The 17396-nt window shown below is 43.4% G+C and overlaps 1 long non-coding RNA gene across 3 annotated transcripts in view; it reads left to right on the top strand.

Moving 5' to 3' along the window:
- The window catches only part of LOC146641080 (uncharacterized), a 41841-nt gene that overhangs the window by 20497 nt on the left and 3948 nt on the right, over positions 1–17396 (top strand). For all 3 annotated transcript variants that reach the window (XR_014909667.1, XR_014909665.1, XR_014909666.1), the window contains exon 3: positions 7303–8791. This is a non-coding gene — a long non-coding RNA (uncharacterized LOC146641080). The remainder of the gene's footprint in view (positions 1–7302; positions 8792–17396) is intronic.

Below are 17396 nucleotides of genomic sequence, written 5' to 3'. Positions count from 1 at the left end.
TTATTCACTGTGCTATCAGCCAAGGAACTGAAACACTAGTTTTAGTTTTTAAGGTTCATATAAACAGCTTAGAAAACTCATTGCTGCATTACTGTCAGTCTAAATAATGGAATAATGTTATTTTTCTTGATTCCTGAATTGGCTTTATAGAGAATGGAGATTTTCATCTGACAGCATTAATGTGATATTTACAGCCCACCAGCAGACACAGACAACAGGCACCTTTTTCAACCGGTAAACATTTACTGGGACACAGATGCATGCCTTTGTCATTCATCCCCTTTCTGTTTGGTCTTCTGCGTTTGTATTTCTTCCACCTCTTTGCTCCTTCCATCTATTGCTTTAATACGTTTCCCATCTCTGTCTTTCTCCTACTCTCGCTCTCCCTTTCTCTTCCTGGCTGTGTGAAGAGGTGATAGTATTGGGAGACAATGGGGAAGACTCACTTAATTAGCTGGACGAGAAGATGCATTGTGGCAATTACCGTGCACAAAGGGAGGGGAAGGTATGGCTCTGTAATGCGCTGCTGTCTGTATTTGCCTGGCTGTTGTAGCCTGGAGTGCAGGCAGGTCTTTATAGGGGAGACTGAAAGCAGTAACAATGGAAGACAGGATGTACTCCACATGTAGAGCCATTTCTAGTCCTTTTACAAACAGGGACAATAGCATCTACAGTCTCTTAAAGGCTGGAAATATAGAAACTGTATGTACTCTACTGATGGATTACTGGGCTCTAAACGCACAGGTCTTGTGGCTGTGTGAAAACTAGCTATCCTGCTTTGCATCTGTGTACAGATCAGTTGTGCACATTTCATAACACCTTTTAATAATAATGCTTTAATTAGATATTATCATAAATAATTTACTGAGGCTTTACGTACGGTTGTATGCCAATAAATAGAAAAAAGAGGGCTGAACTTCTAGACAGTCTTCATAAATGATCTGCAGATACTTTCCTCAAAAAAAAAAAAAAAATGGAATCAGCAAAATCCAAGGGGTAAAAAAAAAAAGGCCTTCAGACAAAGTATGTGTGGGTCCTAAGTAGACACACAAACCTCATGGACACACAAAATAAAATCAGTCAGTTTAATTATCCAAAAACTAAAAATAGTTTGGGGTAATTAATTATTTCAGCCAAACTAGTAAAATTGAGACGCCTGTTTTTGTTGACAGTTTCACAAAATTCTTTAACACTGTTGCTTTTAATTGTTGGGTAATGGTTGTCAGCTTAAACAGGCATAGTACCATTAACTAAGAGGAGGAGATTTAGATGCCAGTATGACATAGCCTTCAAACCATGCACTTGATGATGATCCCATTTCTGGATATGGGAAGTTGGGAAGTTGTTCTTCTGATGTGTATTTAAGTTAAAATAAAACATAAAATGTCCTGTGTTTATTGCTGAATGTTCTAACAACACACTGAAAGGTCTTTTTTTAATATATATTATATATATATTATATAATATATATAATATATAATTGCTTTAACTCATGGGGGTTACTGCTAATAAATAATTTTTCTAACTAATCTAGATCCCTCTACACCAACAACAACTGCAAACATCCAATACAGAGGTTCCATATGTCATACAGAGCAGTGGATGGGCTTGCAAAGTGTAGAAACTGCACAGAATTCAGATTTTTTCAGTCAAATTCACTACTATTCCTGGCGTGAGGATGGTAAGCACAAGTGGAAACGTATGAAAAGTTCTGAGCATTTGCAGATCTCGACCAAGTTGGATCACAAAGAAGTAATATAAAATTTCTGTCTAGCTCCACAGCGAAGGTTTCATGATTTTGCAGGTCCACTTCAAACACATGGAAATTATAATGCACTTACTATTACAGTATGCTGAAATACTGCTGAAGTTGCACAAATGATTCGCATATCTCAGGCTTATCGTGTGTTCTGTAAATTGTAGAAAATAGTGGCTAGTTCACTGAATGTGAAAGTTTTCTAAATGTTTTTCTACTTATAGGGAAAATGTTGGATTTCTTTTATGTGATTTTACTGGTCTGGCCCACATCGCCATACAATATATTTCATACCCCCTGATTGAATACAACATAACAACTTTGAATTTTCTTACAATCACCTTCTTAATCTTAACCTAATGAACTTATCTTGTAAATCCATCTTGTTGGGGCCCACCCTACTACATTGTGGGTTTTTCATAAACGCTACTGAAACTTTAGTGAAAAGATTTGTCTACCACTTAACCTGGTGACCCAAAATCTAAAATATTTGTAATGAATTGGGTGATAATCAAAATCGACAGTCACAACTTAAAAACTCTAAAAAGTGAACTTGACCTTGTTGGGTGGCAATGACTGTATTTATTTTCCTCTACTGTTGCCCATCTGTCTCCTTCCTTTCTATTCCTGATTGTCGTGTTGCTGTGTACCAAACTGGACATGCTTCTGCTTTCTATTTCTGACTGGCTATGAGTGGGCCGCTGCTTGGTGCCACTGAGTTTTTTTGTGTATCTATGTGTGTGTGTGGATGTGCAGGGTTGGGTCTAGCGAAGAGCATCCTCCTCTAGTGGAGTGGCCTGAGGGGATTTCTTTCATGAAGTCAGATAACATCCAGGCGACCCCCTCTTCCCTTTTTTATAAGAGTTCTTTAACCTTGATAAATGAAGTAGAGGCAGGAAGGGAGTGAGGGAGGGTGGGAGGAAAAAGTTGTGAGCTGTGTTGGGGGATGAGGCTGTGATGGAGAGAGAGAGAGAGAGAGAGAGAGAGAGAGAGAGAGAGAGAGAGAGAGAGAGACCAACTCCCCAGCCGGCTTGCTCTCAGGATCAATAATGCTCGGAGAGCTGCTGAGCACTCCTGTCTGGCAGCTCTACCATAGGGGATGGAAGGAATCAGGGGAAGAGGGGGAGGATGGGAAGGAGGGAAAAGCAAGAAAAGAAGTGTTGAGAAAGCCTCTCTATCCCCTCTTGTCACCCTATTTTGCGAAGAGGGGGAATTGAGGTGGATGGAGATGTAAAGATAGAAGGGAGCAGAGAAACACAGATGCAGGGTGGAGGGAAGCTAAAACCAGCACACCTATCCAGCTAAACCATGCCACACACCTACCTGCCCACCCGCCAGGGAAGCACACACTCCCGCACACACGTACACTTAGGTCTCCTTTTGCGTAGCCACAAGGTTACAGAGTGTCGATACAAACGCGCACAGCCCTCTGACAAATGGGATTTGGCATGTTCAATCAACAGTGCTGCCAAATCCCTGTTGTTAAGTGTTGCAGAGCCATATCTGTCTGCAGTGGGGCTAAGCTATGCTACCTGGGCCCGCTAACTGTCCCCTAAATATCCTCCATTAAACTCCTCGGTAATAGAATTATCTGCTGCATTTGTCATTGGATTTGAATGGACGTGTGTGCTGTGGCATAAATAGTGGACAGAGAGGGAGTTGTCACTTTGTGCACCTGTTATAAAAAAGGCTTTGGTACCTCCTCCAGCAGTGCCTCCAGGTCATCTGAACTCTCTTCCTTTTTTCTTTTACCCTCTTTTTCTTGATTTCCCTTCTTGGAATTTAAGTCTCTGGTCTCCCTCCTCCTGGCCATCTCTCCTGGCCTTTTTCCTGTCCTCTGTTAGACCTGATCCTTTCATCTTCTCTCCCCTAATCCTGTGCTAGAGAAGCCACCCCACACCCCCGCCTCGCTTCCCATTGCTCTCTTTTTAACTCCATGCCTCCTCTTATTTTAGTGTGTCCCTGTGCCCATTGTGTCTCTTTCGTTTCTTCTCTTTTTGCCTTCTTTATCCACCCTTTTATCATCCCTGCCTCTATATCTTCTCAGTCTCTCTCCCTGTGTCTTCCATATCACCCCTTCTCCTCTTCTCTTACCCTCGTCTATCCTTAATTAAGTTAGAGATCAGTTGACTGCCCCTATCATTGGTAGAGAGCGGGTTGGTCCTCCCATCCCAGGAAGGGGGTGTATTGTCTGTGCTGGTTGACCAGTGTAATCCTCCTCCAGGGACAAAGGGCACTACCCTTACTACCTCAGCCACCCCCAAAGGGCATTAGCCCCCTGATGAGTGCCATGCCCTGGCCTCCCCCTGCCATCCTGACAAACCAGCATCATACCGCTGGCTCTTCGCTGGTTTGGCTGCTGAGACTGAATGCAGATCACCATGGCAAGGATTTGTGTGTATGTATGATGATATCTACAGTTAAGTGTAGATAATTCATATATCATGTTCTTTCGGGAGGAGAGTATTTATTGTAGGGGTACATTATAGGGACCCTTTAATCCATATATTCTACACGGACACATCTGCTGTAAAACCACAGAGTTCTACTCTAAACCTCTACACAACCCCACATACTTCGCTCTCTTCTTCTCTTTTCTCTTTAACACACACACACACACACACACACACGCACACATTCACACAGGGAACAAGTAGCTAGGGTTGCTATGGGAACGGTTGGTCAGAGTTTACCAGAGGGGAAACAAACAAAGTATTGTTCATGAGAGCAGGTTGTTCTGTGCAGAAGGAGCAGTGATACTCTGAGAGCAGGTGTATGTGAAAGTGCGTGTGTCCAATTGTGGGTTGCGTGCTATCATGTCTGGTAAGTGATTAGATATGTGTGTGAAAACATTCATACTGTAACCTTTCACATTTGCATCCTCGCCTCCTTTTTTTTACTACGCCTCACCTGTGTTGGAACGGCTGATGAGGTAGAGGGTGACCTTCTGATTAGGAGGTTGGGGATCCTTGACATACCAAATTCCTCCTGATGGTGTGCATGACAATTGCCTTTATAAAGGCATGGAATAAAGCGCTGTATGATAGTGTGTGAACGGGTGAATGAGGCTTGTAGTAAAAAGTACTTTAAGTGCTCAGTTAGGTTGAAATGGCAATATAGAAGTACAATTTACCTGTGCACTACCTTCATAAAATATTTGAAATTCTCAGTAAGGATGAGAATCTCAGAGTAACTCGTGGTATGATATTTAAAGTTAACATGATACAACAATTTTGCAAGAAACCTGCAGTAGTGGGTCTGATGAGTCAAATTGTCATGGGAATCAGTTTTGGATACCTGCATGTTTTTTTTTTTATTTGTTATATTTGGCACCGGTGTATTGATTACATATCAAGAGGAAGCCAGTAAAGTATTTATCCCACTCCTGCTGCTCAACGAGCCCATGTGGCAACACAGCCTTCAGTTAATTTTAATCAGAGTAATGAATTTATATGAAAAAGCAGAAAATACTCTGAAACAGACAAGAATTTTCATATTCAATTCATCTGGTAATGTCTGTCTTTCTCAGTTAATCATTTAGAACATCAAACAACAGTAAAGATTTTGATTGTGTCCAATCAGAAGTCGAATTTCCCAGAGGAACCCACCCGAGGGATTAATAAAGTTCTATCTTATCTTAAAACAACTTTAATGTTAAGACATGAAAGAGCAGTTTTTATTGATTGACACCAAGGATTAATACTCTTATAAATTTTCTTAACTCCTAATATCTGAGAGTGGATGAAAATGTGTATTTCTTTTCTTAAGCTGTTATTATGGGGAAATTACTTAACATTTTTAACTTATTTTGGAGGCAAACTTGATGCTAACCTGTCTCTCTATCCTATCCTACTGGTCTTTCTGTAGTTAAATAATCGAATCTGAGTCGCAAGAGCAACAGCTTTTGCCTAATTTTGGTCATTTCCATTTCTTCAAACATACGAAATGCATCTAAACTCTGAAGCACCATGCAAACCTCAATTTTTCTTTCCATAAAAATGCCACCATGCAATCCATCTAGGTCCCCATCCCCTTTAATGTCTCTTTAGCCCTGCACTTGGCTGCTTGAGTAATATTTATTGCACAGTCTCTTTTAGCCTCAGTTTCTCCTTTTTATTCATTTCCCCCTGAAACAAACAAGTCCTGTGCCGCAAGGCAAAACGCATCGCCCCCCACCAACCCCACTACCTCCATCAGCCTTCCCCACCTTCTCCAACCCCTGCCCTCTTTCCTTCAGCACTGACAGATAGACAGACATACTGTTCTCTCTTTCTTTGCCTTTCACCTCTCAAACCTCCCTCCATCCATCCTGCCTGGACGGGTACAATGCAGGCGCTCTATCCTGCGGCAGGGAGAATGCAACCCTGAACTAACAATATCACCAAGGCTGCCTGAATGCCGCCGAGTCCCATTGTGCTCTGTCAGAGGGGAGTTAACACCCATGTCTGAGCCCAATGAATAGTATTATTGTGTCTGAGACATACACCGCACCCCGGGTCCCCATCCATGTCCCCGAACTCAACTCGCCTGCCCCCCCAAACTTGGCTCTCTTGTCCCAACAGTGTAGCCCCCCTCTCACGCCACTCTTGCACCCCCTTCGCTCTTTCCTTAACAGACAGCTCTAACTTCCAAAGCCTTGCCGGCCCACTGACTCTAAACCTCAGCACTTTACTTCTCTATTCCACTGGCAGTCAGCCCATGGGTTTTAGTCTGGTTTTTAGAACTGCAGAGGGGCTAAGAGAGGTGAAAAGAAGGGCTGTAGTGACTCTTGCAAGAGTATTTTGCAGATTGTGTGGTTCTGGCAGCATGTTGCAATGTAAGGTAGTGGGGGTTGAATTTGGCCATAGCTCTTTTTCTGTTGTGGAACACAATAGGACCATGGATCCTCAAAGAAATGTCTCCCCCCAACTGCTATTATCATAAGAAGAGGGCCGCTCAACCAATTTAAATAATTCTGGATGATACAAAAGCTGAGATGTTTTGTTTGGCAAGGTTTCTATAGAGCACCACTGGTCTGGCCAAAACATTCCCATTCCTTCACACTAACTGTGCCACAAGGTGGTGAAATATCCTGTCAGGTTTAACATTACTTTTGTTATTTATAATCATTAAGGGCAAATAAATATTACATTTTGCAAGCCTGTTCTGCCAAAGGAGCGGGAAAAAAAGCATAGCTGTTAAAGACAAACTTTTCCCGTAAATATTTTTAATGTATTCTATTGACGCAGGAGTGATTTTTATAATGGGCCCACTCTTGCTATATTTTGCTATCTGCAGCACATCAGAATCTAATAGCTGAGAGTACCTTTGGCAGGCAGTATCTCACTGCCTGACACACTTAACTCTCAGGCCTCAAATCCCCGCAGTTTCTGCTCTCTGAGGTTAGCAGGTTCATATTACCAGCTGAGTGAGGATGCCAGAATCCTCACCCCAGACTTCTTGCTGATCAAAGACCAGGATTGACATTCAGAGTGTGTAAAATCCTAAAAGTTAAGATTAACTTGTTTTTTTCTCCATCTCTGTCTCTGGTTGTTTGTGTACAACAGGAAGAGGAGAAGGAGGAGGAGGCAGCGGAGAACGAAAAAGAGAAGCAGAGTGGGTGGAAGAATGGAAAAAGAGAAGGATAGAAGCAGTTCGAGGAGGTGGTATCGAAGCGGGTGAACCCAGAGCAGGTGAACACAGCTGTGGATCGCCATGGGCTCTCTGGCTGCCTTCCTCCTGTGGCCCCGGTGCTGCATACAGGGGTCCCGGTGAACCAGCAGGGGCCAGCCAAAGCTGCGGCAGAGTGGGCAGGCTAGGCCAGCCAAGCCAGGAGAGAGGCAGGTGAGGCGGGTGAGCCGAGCTCTCATTCCCGCCGGCTACGAGCCTCCTCGGCAGAGTGGAGCAGCGCGGAGTAGCAGAAATCAATACAGAGGAGAGAGGCTAGCAGAGGTTGCCCAGCACCGCCTGCAGGCCTCGGAGCCCAGGGACCAACCACCACTGCTCCCAGCTCCTCTTTCCATCTCTCTTTCTATCTTTCTCCAGCAGTCCCACCACCATCTAGGGCCAGGGCCCTAACCTTGGAAGTGCCCCACACGCTGTGTGTGTGTGTCAGTGCACGCACATGTGTGTGTGAAACAGAGAAAAGGGAAAGGGAAGAGACAGAGAAGCAGTCTTTGTGTGTGGTTCAGCTGGAGGGTTTTTACTTGGTCCAACACCACTTCATAAAACTTTGTCAGAGAGACGTGGAGACAGCAGGAGAGGCAGAGAAGAAGAATGAGACAGGACGTCGAAGGTCTCTTTTCTTCCACCTGCCTCCCTCTTATTACTCATTCCATCTTAACCGTTTGAATAAGGATCTGTCTGAGCAACCTGCTCAGTCCCACTTCCCAGCACAATATTCGTAAGATCTCATGAGCCAGGATGAAAGGACAATTTGAACTTTTTCTCTCATCCGCTATATCAGACACAACCTGTCTTTTCGTCTTAGATTTTCTTACCCTCACTACAGCAGCTCCCATAAGAGGATATGGCAGTGCAGTATTGATCTATAAGGTGGAAGAGAGGAAGGCGGGCCTGGGCTTTCATACCTCTCTCTCACTATGTGTGGGGAAATAGCACCTGAAGTCCACTTACCGCTGTGCAGCAGGGATCCCATGGCAGCACAAGTGAATGGCTGCTAATTGAATGAGAGATGAAAAAGACAGTAGTTTTAAAAGTGCCATGCCCTCAATCGTCTGCCTTCGTTTTCATCTGACTTTTTGTCTCCTCCACGTACGCAAAAGTCCTTCCCCACACAGACACTCACTATTCAGATGTTTAAGCTAAATTGCCAAAATAATCACAAATGAAAAGCTGGTTTGACATCAGCGTGAATGTGCAGACCTTTGTACAAAAGAGGGGAGAAACAAGTCGAATTTTTATCCAGCGATAGTGAGTGTCACGACACAAAAAGATACTGTACATGTCTGAGGGCTGGAATGACACTAAAGGACAGGTGGAGAGTTTCCCAAGAATGCAAATGTGCGGTGATTACGATGGGATTCTTATTTCCTGGTGAGTACAATGTCACGGTTTCGTTCTTCATTTTTATTAACACAAGCCACTCTGTTAGTGTGATAACCATATTGAACTAAACTAAAAGATAGCATAAGATACCATCTCTGCTCGGAGGACCACGTGTGTTTTTCAAGTGAACTCAGAACATGTTGTGTTGTAGATGATCTCCACAGTCTGCGCTGTGATCACACTGTCACCGACTGTTGGAGTAGCTCGTTGTTGTTGACTGTACCAGGCAGGGCATTAAAGCACAATTCCCCCTCGCCTGCCAATCTCCTGGCACACACAGAGAAACTGGCGCCTCTCTACATCTCAGCCTGGCAGCGATTACAAAATGGCCGATTCCTGTCTGCCAGCTGTCTCCCTCAGCCAAGATGGCGCTCACTCTCTTTTTAATGCCCGCTGTTTGCCATCTGCCCTCTAATTGTTAACGGCTATGCAAATATCTTGTAATTGCCTTTGCATGCGCTTGATACTTAACCCCTCCCCATCGGTTGTAAATAATGGTGGTAGCGTAGACGGAATAAAAAGAAACACAACCCTGTGCGGTTGCTGATTGAATACACAGCAGGAACAATTAGCAAATGAATGTTGCCTGTAGTTGCTCTGCTCTTTACTTCTCTTTAAGCTCACCTTATTCTGCATGCAAATCACCGATGCTGTTGCTTTTGATGCTAGCTGAAAAAAATAAAGCGGCACCTCGTCTTTCTGTCGCATTCAGAGACGCTCATGTGTCTTCTCATTGTGCCATATGTGGCATCTGTGGTTGGCTGCATAACCAGGGTACCCTGCCTCCTCTGACAGGCAAAGCCCACACTGTAAAGGGGAGCAGGAGCGAGGGAGAGGCATAACATAATGACCTCATTAGCATGCTCAGCACTCCCTGCTATAGGCCCTGGTGCGCCGCTGCGCCGTGGGACCCACCGGTGTACGCCCTTCTCACAGCACTCAGCATGCAACATTGTGTTCTCCCCACACAATGCGGCGCTTCATACAGGCTTTATTACGCCTTGTCAAAGCACAGGGGGATCAGGGGTATCAGTGCAGAAGCAGCAGGATACTCGCTGTGTACGTGGAACAGGAGATGTATTGGTGCTTTATGGTCTTAATGTGGTGTTAGCTGTGCTGATGGATCCTCTGTTGCTGCTGTTGTGCATTGATATGTGTGTGTTTATGTTTGTGTGTGTGCTTCTCTGCGCCCCCATACTTGTGTGCGTTTGTGTAATTGTTCGTTTCATTGTCAGCTCCCATGGCATTCGTGGCAGTTTTCACCTGTCAGTGCTAATTATTGGAAAGAGTGATCTGGTGAATCATCTATGTCCTGGAAATAGGCTATCAGCCACCCTGCAGACCTGCTGTATGGCATCTGTTGTCGTTCTGTAGCAGCGTAGCTTTTAGCTTCACAGTGAGGACTGTAGGGTGACACCACTACATATGGGCTCTCTCTCTCTCAAGAATATGACAAGATGACAGATCAAAGCATACATATTTACGTTTTTTTTGTTAAGTCGGAGAGGTTTAAGCCAACACTAAAACAAAATCGGAATTCTTTTTTCTAGATAAATCATATCTCTTAATGAATGTTTATTATTGTGAGATCAGACACAAAAGGACACATGCTGACAGTTAAATGTAGGTTTTACAGTAAAACAATTCACACAACTATTAAAAGCATAAAAAAACAGCAAAAGACCCAACAACAATAAGCACTGACATACAAAATATAAAAATTGAAGTACCGTGGTTGTCCCCAAAATAAATTTTTTGAAATCTGTGGTGCGATTACTGCTGAAAATTTTAATAGTGTAGTAACCACTGTTGTCTTTTATCCCTCCTCAAAAGGCTGGTTCATCCCCGTTATCATCTCCTCTATCAAACTGAGGCAGTTTTAATCAAGCCTCTGTCTAATCAGTCCACAGTGACATTGATGAGACTGAGGTAGAGTGGAGCGGGTTAGGATAAAGAGCCCATGCTAGCAGTGGTTAGCCTAGGTGGGGTGTATCTTTTGTGGGGAAACAGGCAGTGGAGAGGACTAAAATCCTCTCTCAGCAGGGAGGCAATAACAACCGATGCAAGCTAGATTGAACTTTTTATAGAATTTTTTGATGATGTTCCTAGGTTAATAATTTTGTCTAAATTCTTGCTTTGGAATTGAAACATACCTGGGTTTCAGAAACAGTGTAGAGGAGAGAAAATAAAAGAGGCAGAGCGAAGAAAATCAGTTTGAATTTGTTCAAATCTCTCATGCAGTCTTAAATATGGATGTGTGTCAAGTGTTTCAAAGAAGAAAGAGAGACGCGACTGGATCACGAGGAGCTGAAAGGGTGGGGCCATCGTATTTTTCGTATTCAAAACTACAAGGACGACCATATGGTATGAAAAGCAACCGATGAGCACGATACCTCACCGCATATGCCAGTCAGCCATCATAAGTGACACGTACTGGCTTATGGAAACATACTGCATGAACACACACACTTTCATGTGTTCGTTCACGCTTACTCACAGAAAAAAAATGGGGAGGAGGGGGGGCTCCACAATGCCATCCCCTGCAGAAAGCTTTTATGTTAATCACAGTTAGGGCCCTGTGTCTTACTTACAGTGTTGCAATTATGCATAATTCAACACACAGACAACAGGCAGGACAGTACAGTAGACCTTGGTTTAGGCGGCACCGCCTGTGGTTGAATGTGAGACACTAAATTGAGCAGAATAACAAGACTCGCCTTTTTCTTTTAAGGCTAAAGGATATATTGAGGTTCCAAATGTTTTCATTTAAATGTTTTTTTAACTAATATTCATGATTCAAATAACTATATAAAGTTTCTAAATTTAAACATTACTAAAACTTTATATTAAAATCATTCTTAATAGATGATTTAACATTTTATTTAATCAGAGTGAGATCTGCTCAAATACACGAAAGATCAGCATCACTACTGTAGTACAGCATAATTTTCCCTAAATTGCATTAACTGAGAAGTTTTTAGGGCATTTTTTTGTGCAGTCTTCATTGGAGTGACTCTTATGTGGACTGTTCATTTGTGTGCGAGAGAGTGTCGTTCACTCCACTGCAGCTTTTCTCATTCTGACTGCCCATTGCTTTTTATTTGCTTAGGTATTGATTGAATGTGGTGCACCCTCTGAAGTAATAGTTGCTGAAAGCATTTACAGCCATCACTCAATTTATCCTGGCCAGTTTCACATGTCGTTCTTTTTCTGGTTATGACCAAACAAATAAGTCATCAGTTCTGTCTAAGATCAAATTATTATTCAAGTCGAAAATGAAATGTAGACACATGTGCGCCGAGGTTGCGGCAGTAGGTAAATTTGCAATTTTTATGTGCATTTTGTGCAGTTTTTTTCTTTACTATGCTCAAATGCATGAATTTTATTTTGCAGAGATTATCGAGCTGAAGTGATCACGAAAGCTTCTAGCTGCAATTATTGCCGCGCATTCATGTTCAGCAGAAGACTGATCTCTATTCATTTCAAGCATTGCAGTTTTCTATTTAAATGACAGCCATTATTTCCTAAAAAGTGAGTCATTTAAAATATTGAACCTCTTTCAGTTATAATGATAATTAAGGTAATTGGTTGAACAGGCTAAGATCTTTTTCAGGCCATTTTATTTGCCAAGATACACTTGATAGACCAAACTAAATTCACTTCAATGATACTCAAGCAAATTCCTTATGTGAAACTACCCTTCTTAGGAAGTAATTCCTGAGTCAAGTGCTGCTGCTGTGGTTTCCTCGGAGCTGCAACACTGAGCCCCAAGTCTGATTATAGACTCAGGGAAAAACAGTCAGGCATTTATCCAAGTCACTGATTATGTCATTTCAACAGGCTGCAAACACTCAGACTGGGTAGACAGCTCTGAGGGGAGAATTATGAAGCCGGACTGGAATGGAGGCTGTATGAAAAGGAAATGAAAATGGAGTAGTGCTGTATGTGTGATTAAACTGCCTGCTTACCAGCAAAAGGCCACGCTGGTGTAACACAGGCCTGAGATTTGGCCATAATGAAAATGTGAAGGTGGTGGGGTTTGAACCCTCTGAATGATGTGTATGAGCACACACACACACACAGACACACTCTCTGGTGGCTGCACATGAGTTATATAGTGTATGTATGTGCTCAGGTTGAATGGTTTATATGATGGCCCGTTAAGAAAGACCACAGATGTAATTTGAGACACAAAGCACAGAAGAATAATTCAAGGAAAAACATCCTTCTCCAGTTAAAGAAAAAAACAATTTAAAAAAATAAAAAAATTTGTAGGTGACATGCAAATTAGACCACCATGCCCACATAAATATTACATTTAACCATTTGGATTCAGAGCCAGAATCCCAGTCATGAAGCGTGGGAACAGACTAAATTAGGAGGTGAGGGGTCTGTGCGGTGGAGGGGGTTTCAGTTAGTTCACGGCCAGACACCCCAGCTGCACTGACTTCCATTCAGAAACAGGTTAAGGAGGACCTCAAAGGTCAAGGTTAGAGGGAGTGGGGGGAAAGGGGTCATCACTGCAGCATAGAGCAATATGCGTGTGTGTGTGTGTGTGTGTGTGTGTGTGTGTGTGTGTGTGTGTGTGTGTGTGTGTGTGTGTGTGTGTGTGTGTGTGCCATTCATCTGTCGTGCGTTCCTTGCTGGCTGGTTCACTTGTCTGTAAGCTGACTGCATGTTTGCTTAGTTTATAAGCTGCTTCTTATTGCCTCGCTCCAGGGACAACTTGAACAGAGAAGCAAGGGAACCCAACCCCCTTCTGTCAGCCTCTGGCCAGTTTCCAGCCGGCCCTGAGCCAAATCGAGCCAGAAATCAGACCTGCAGCCTAGTACACCCCCTGGTCAAACAACCCCCAGTGAAACGCAGTCAAACCTAGTCAGACACTTTGACAGCCCCCCCCCCCACCCCCCCCCCCCAGCCCCCCGTCTGTCTCAGTCTGCTGCCTTCTGTAATTTAGCATGTTGGCTCAGGATTAATCAAATGTGCATACCTTAATCAGAAATATCTTTCATTACATGTCACTTTGGAAAGCCTTGAATGGACACATGTAGAAAGAAATATAATTATGAATTAGCAAATGTAATAGATAGATAGATAGATAGATAGATAGATAGATAGACAGACATTGACCATAGACCATGCGCTAATTTGATGTGCCATCATCTTCATCATATGGCATTTTCTTTGGTATCGAAATGCAGCAGATCACTGCCATTTCATTAAATCATCCAGGAGGTGAGTCCATGATCATGTGGCACATTAAGCAAGTTATGTTTGACATGAGCAGTGTAACCCCTTTAAGAGGAGGGACTGCAGCACATGAGGAGAGGAGAAAGACAGGATGTGGAGGCAGATGAGGAACAGAGAGGACAGTGGAAGTGAGGGAAGAAATGGAGAGAAGCAGAGCCACAAGCTAACCCACCCTGCGGTTGCCTGCTTCCATTCTTCATCGGGTACTTATGGTTCATTAGACTGTCTGAAAGAAAGACCCGCTTTCCCTCATCACCTCAATAGACTAGTCCCCCTCTCTCTTCCATAGCCTGGAGGGTTCTCCTACAAAAAAAAAACCTCCCATACCCTCGTTTTCCTTCTCATTTCTGCCTCCGTCTCTTAATCGTCTCAACTCGCCCTGAAATCAAGCTTAGTAACAGCAGTTTTGTGAGCCCCTCTGGTCCACCCCCCCACCCCCCTGCTTCCATCTCCTATCATCCTCCGATCCCCACCAGCTCCCCTTCTCTGCTCATTCACTCACCTTGGTCAGACACACCACCCACCCACTGCTTAAATCCCTATCAGCATGTCAAGTAAATGTCTTCCCAGCTGGGGTTGACGCACACACACACAAACGCACATGCTGAAATATAAATGCACTACACACACAATCTTTTGCTTGCTTCTGGGGTTTAGCCTTCCTCCCTGCTGACCCTTTTCACCCCTGTTTTGCTCTCTTCCCCTTCCCGCCGACTTTCTTTCCCCCTCTGCCTCTCCTCAGGCACCGATCTGACAGGATGGTTTGGCTAGCTGACTGTATGTGCAAGAGGTTTATCACAGAGCTTCACTGCACTCCTTCTGTTGCCTGCCTGTTTTTATTTTCAAAATTAAAGTGCTTTCTCCAAAAGCCACTCGGTACCTTAGGCCATGCTTACCTTTACATCCCATCTTTTTGATTAAAAGGTTAGTGGAATCCTATCCTCTAAATTTGTTACAGTAAAATCTGGTCAGTTTATCTTCTAATACAATCTCCAGCTGCAATATCTGGGCTGTGTGTTAAGAAATAGCTCTCATATCTGCCATATTTTGAAGTCGCTCTACTGCAGAATACTTATTTTTTTCCAGAAGGGATGTAATATGAAGCCAGGAATGTTCTTTAACACAGGTTTTTGCAATTTTTCTTTGCAGATTCCTTTTTCAGATGAATACTTTAAAAAAATAATGTTTTGTTATTAATTTTGCATTATCTACCATAGTTACATCTTTCACTAAAATGTTGTTGCTGGGAGATTTAGAAATATATTTTGATGAAGGCATCTATGATTTGAAGAGATCAGGTTCACCTATCGCGAGAGAACCTTTGTTTGTTTGCAAATGGCTGCGGTTGTTTATCGTAGTATTTAGGGAATAAGAGATTTCCTTATTCATCTAAATTGTCACAAACCTAGTCTTGATCTAATCTCCCACCAGCTGAAGTCTTAGCCTCCTGGGTTGTAAAAATAATTTGTGCAATTTGAGTTTGTTCATATACACTGCTGATATCATTAACATACAGGGGGGGCAGTCATTACTGAGCTCCCAGCAGACCGCAAAACAAAAATCTCACCCTGGTTCTTCTCAGAATAAGTGACCGTTTCCCGTTTGAAGCAACCCCCCACCCTTTGTACCACATTTCAATCATTACGCTGATTTTTGGGGACAATGACGAGCAAAGGTGAATTCTCAGCAGTGCCTCAGTCAACATACCACAATCTTTATGTAAATGTATTCAGATGCATTCTCAGCCCTCTAGACCATCATCTCTGCTGGGTGGATGTGGTGGAGGCTGTTCAGTCTTATCTTCTCCTGTAGCAGGCTGAAAAACGCGCAGCACGGTTGGTGAAGCATATTGCGAGGTGGACCCCTGCCAACGTGCGTGAGAAACCCCTATTAAACCCTATGTTTATATTGGGGTTGTGATTTACAAATGTGCGTTTTCGTGCCTTAAGGCATGTGCACCCCCTATGCCGTTTTGCTTTTTCATCAGGCGCACAGCAGGCAGCAATAGAATAGCGAGGACGGGTCCTTGCTGCGTGTGGAAGGGGAGGGGAATAAGAGAGAGATAGAGAAGTGTGCATGTGTGCATTTTCATCTTATTAGGTGCTCTTCTCTGGAGCTCGGTATTCTGCTCATATTGAGATATTTCCTGAGCATGCTGACACAATTATGCACGCCAAGCAACTGTGTATGGCTGTGCTCCTTGACTCCGGTTCATCTCTAATGCGCTGAACTTGACACTCAGCAAGTTCATTGTTATTCATTTCACTGTCATCCAGGGTGCCCTGCGAGACTGTCCAAGTCTCCAGCCTAGGTTGTCCTGGCAGGACTGTGTTTGTCACACAAGTGTGCACACACACAAACATCCACACAAACCTATTGTTTCAGCATCAGGATGGTTGTAGTCCTCCGGGTAAAGGTGTGTGCTGACTGGATCGGAGGATGCAGTGAGATGGTGCAGTTTGTCTGTGACTTAGTAGCACCGCGTTGAGCTGCAGCAAAGTTCAGATCTCTGGTGAATAGGCGCAACGAGAGCAGATGTACAGTTTTTCTGCGTAGGCTGATATTTGTTTCATTGAGGTGAGGAGTTGGATTTGAAATATTAAAATGTCATTTTGTGTTTGACTTCAGCTTTTTCGTTTTTGTGTTCATTTTATGTCACCAAATTAAAAACCATTAAACCATTTCTCACTCAAACACCCTTAAAATAAGTGTGTTCTTCCCCTCTTGTTTTCTTGCCCTTTACTGTCTCCTTTCTAGGGTTTTTTTTTTAACTTTCTCCTTCTGTCACTAGAAAACCAGGGGCTGCAGTTTGCTTAGCCGAGTCCATAAAGAGGCATCTTAAAAAGCTGTGTTAACAGACCAACAAAGCTTTAAATGTGCCCCCCTCTGTGAGAGGGTGGTTCCCATAGGGATGTGGCGTGGCGCTCCATTGGTAGGCTTCTATCCGGCTTCTCATTCAGCCCAACGCTCAGTCACGGTCACTTATGGTAGGAGGAGAAATCACACAATTCAGCCTAGGCCTGATCCAATGACATGTTTTTTTAATGAGGTGGCTCTATGTCTTTGTTTGGGCACCAAATTCAAGTCCAGACCTGAGCAAGTCCTGCTGAATAAGATGCAAGGCCATGGCCGGGCACAACTTAGCACACAAAAAACCCACAAAGAGCTGAGCTTCTGTTGAGCTAGTGAATAGGTCTCTACTTTCACACTGCTCCTCTGTGAACATGACAAGCAAGCAGGGCCATACTTAATTTTAACTTCTTATTTCTGATGGGAGTTTTAATGTAGCATTTGTTGTCCCCTTAGCTTGAGGACAAGCTCAAAACCCTTATATATATTTTAT

The sequence above is a fragment of the Rhamphochromis longiceps genome, linkage group LG23 (assembly GCF_057381845.1).
Source record: "Rhamphochromis longiceps isolate RC_006_pf linkage group LG23, R_longiceps_female_GT1.1, whole genome shotgun sequence".
NCBI lineage: Eukaryota > Metazoa > Chordata > Actinopteri > Cichliformes > Cichlidae > Rhamphochromis > Rhamphochromis longiceps.
This window is presented reverse-complemented; position numbering and strand designations above follow the sequence as displayed.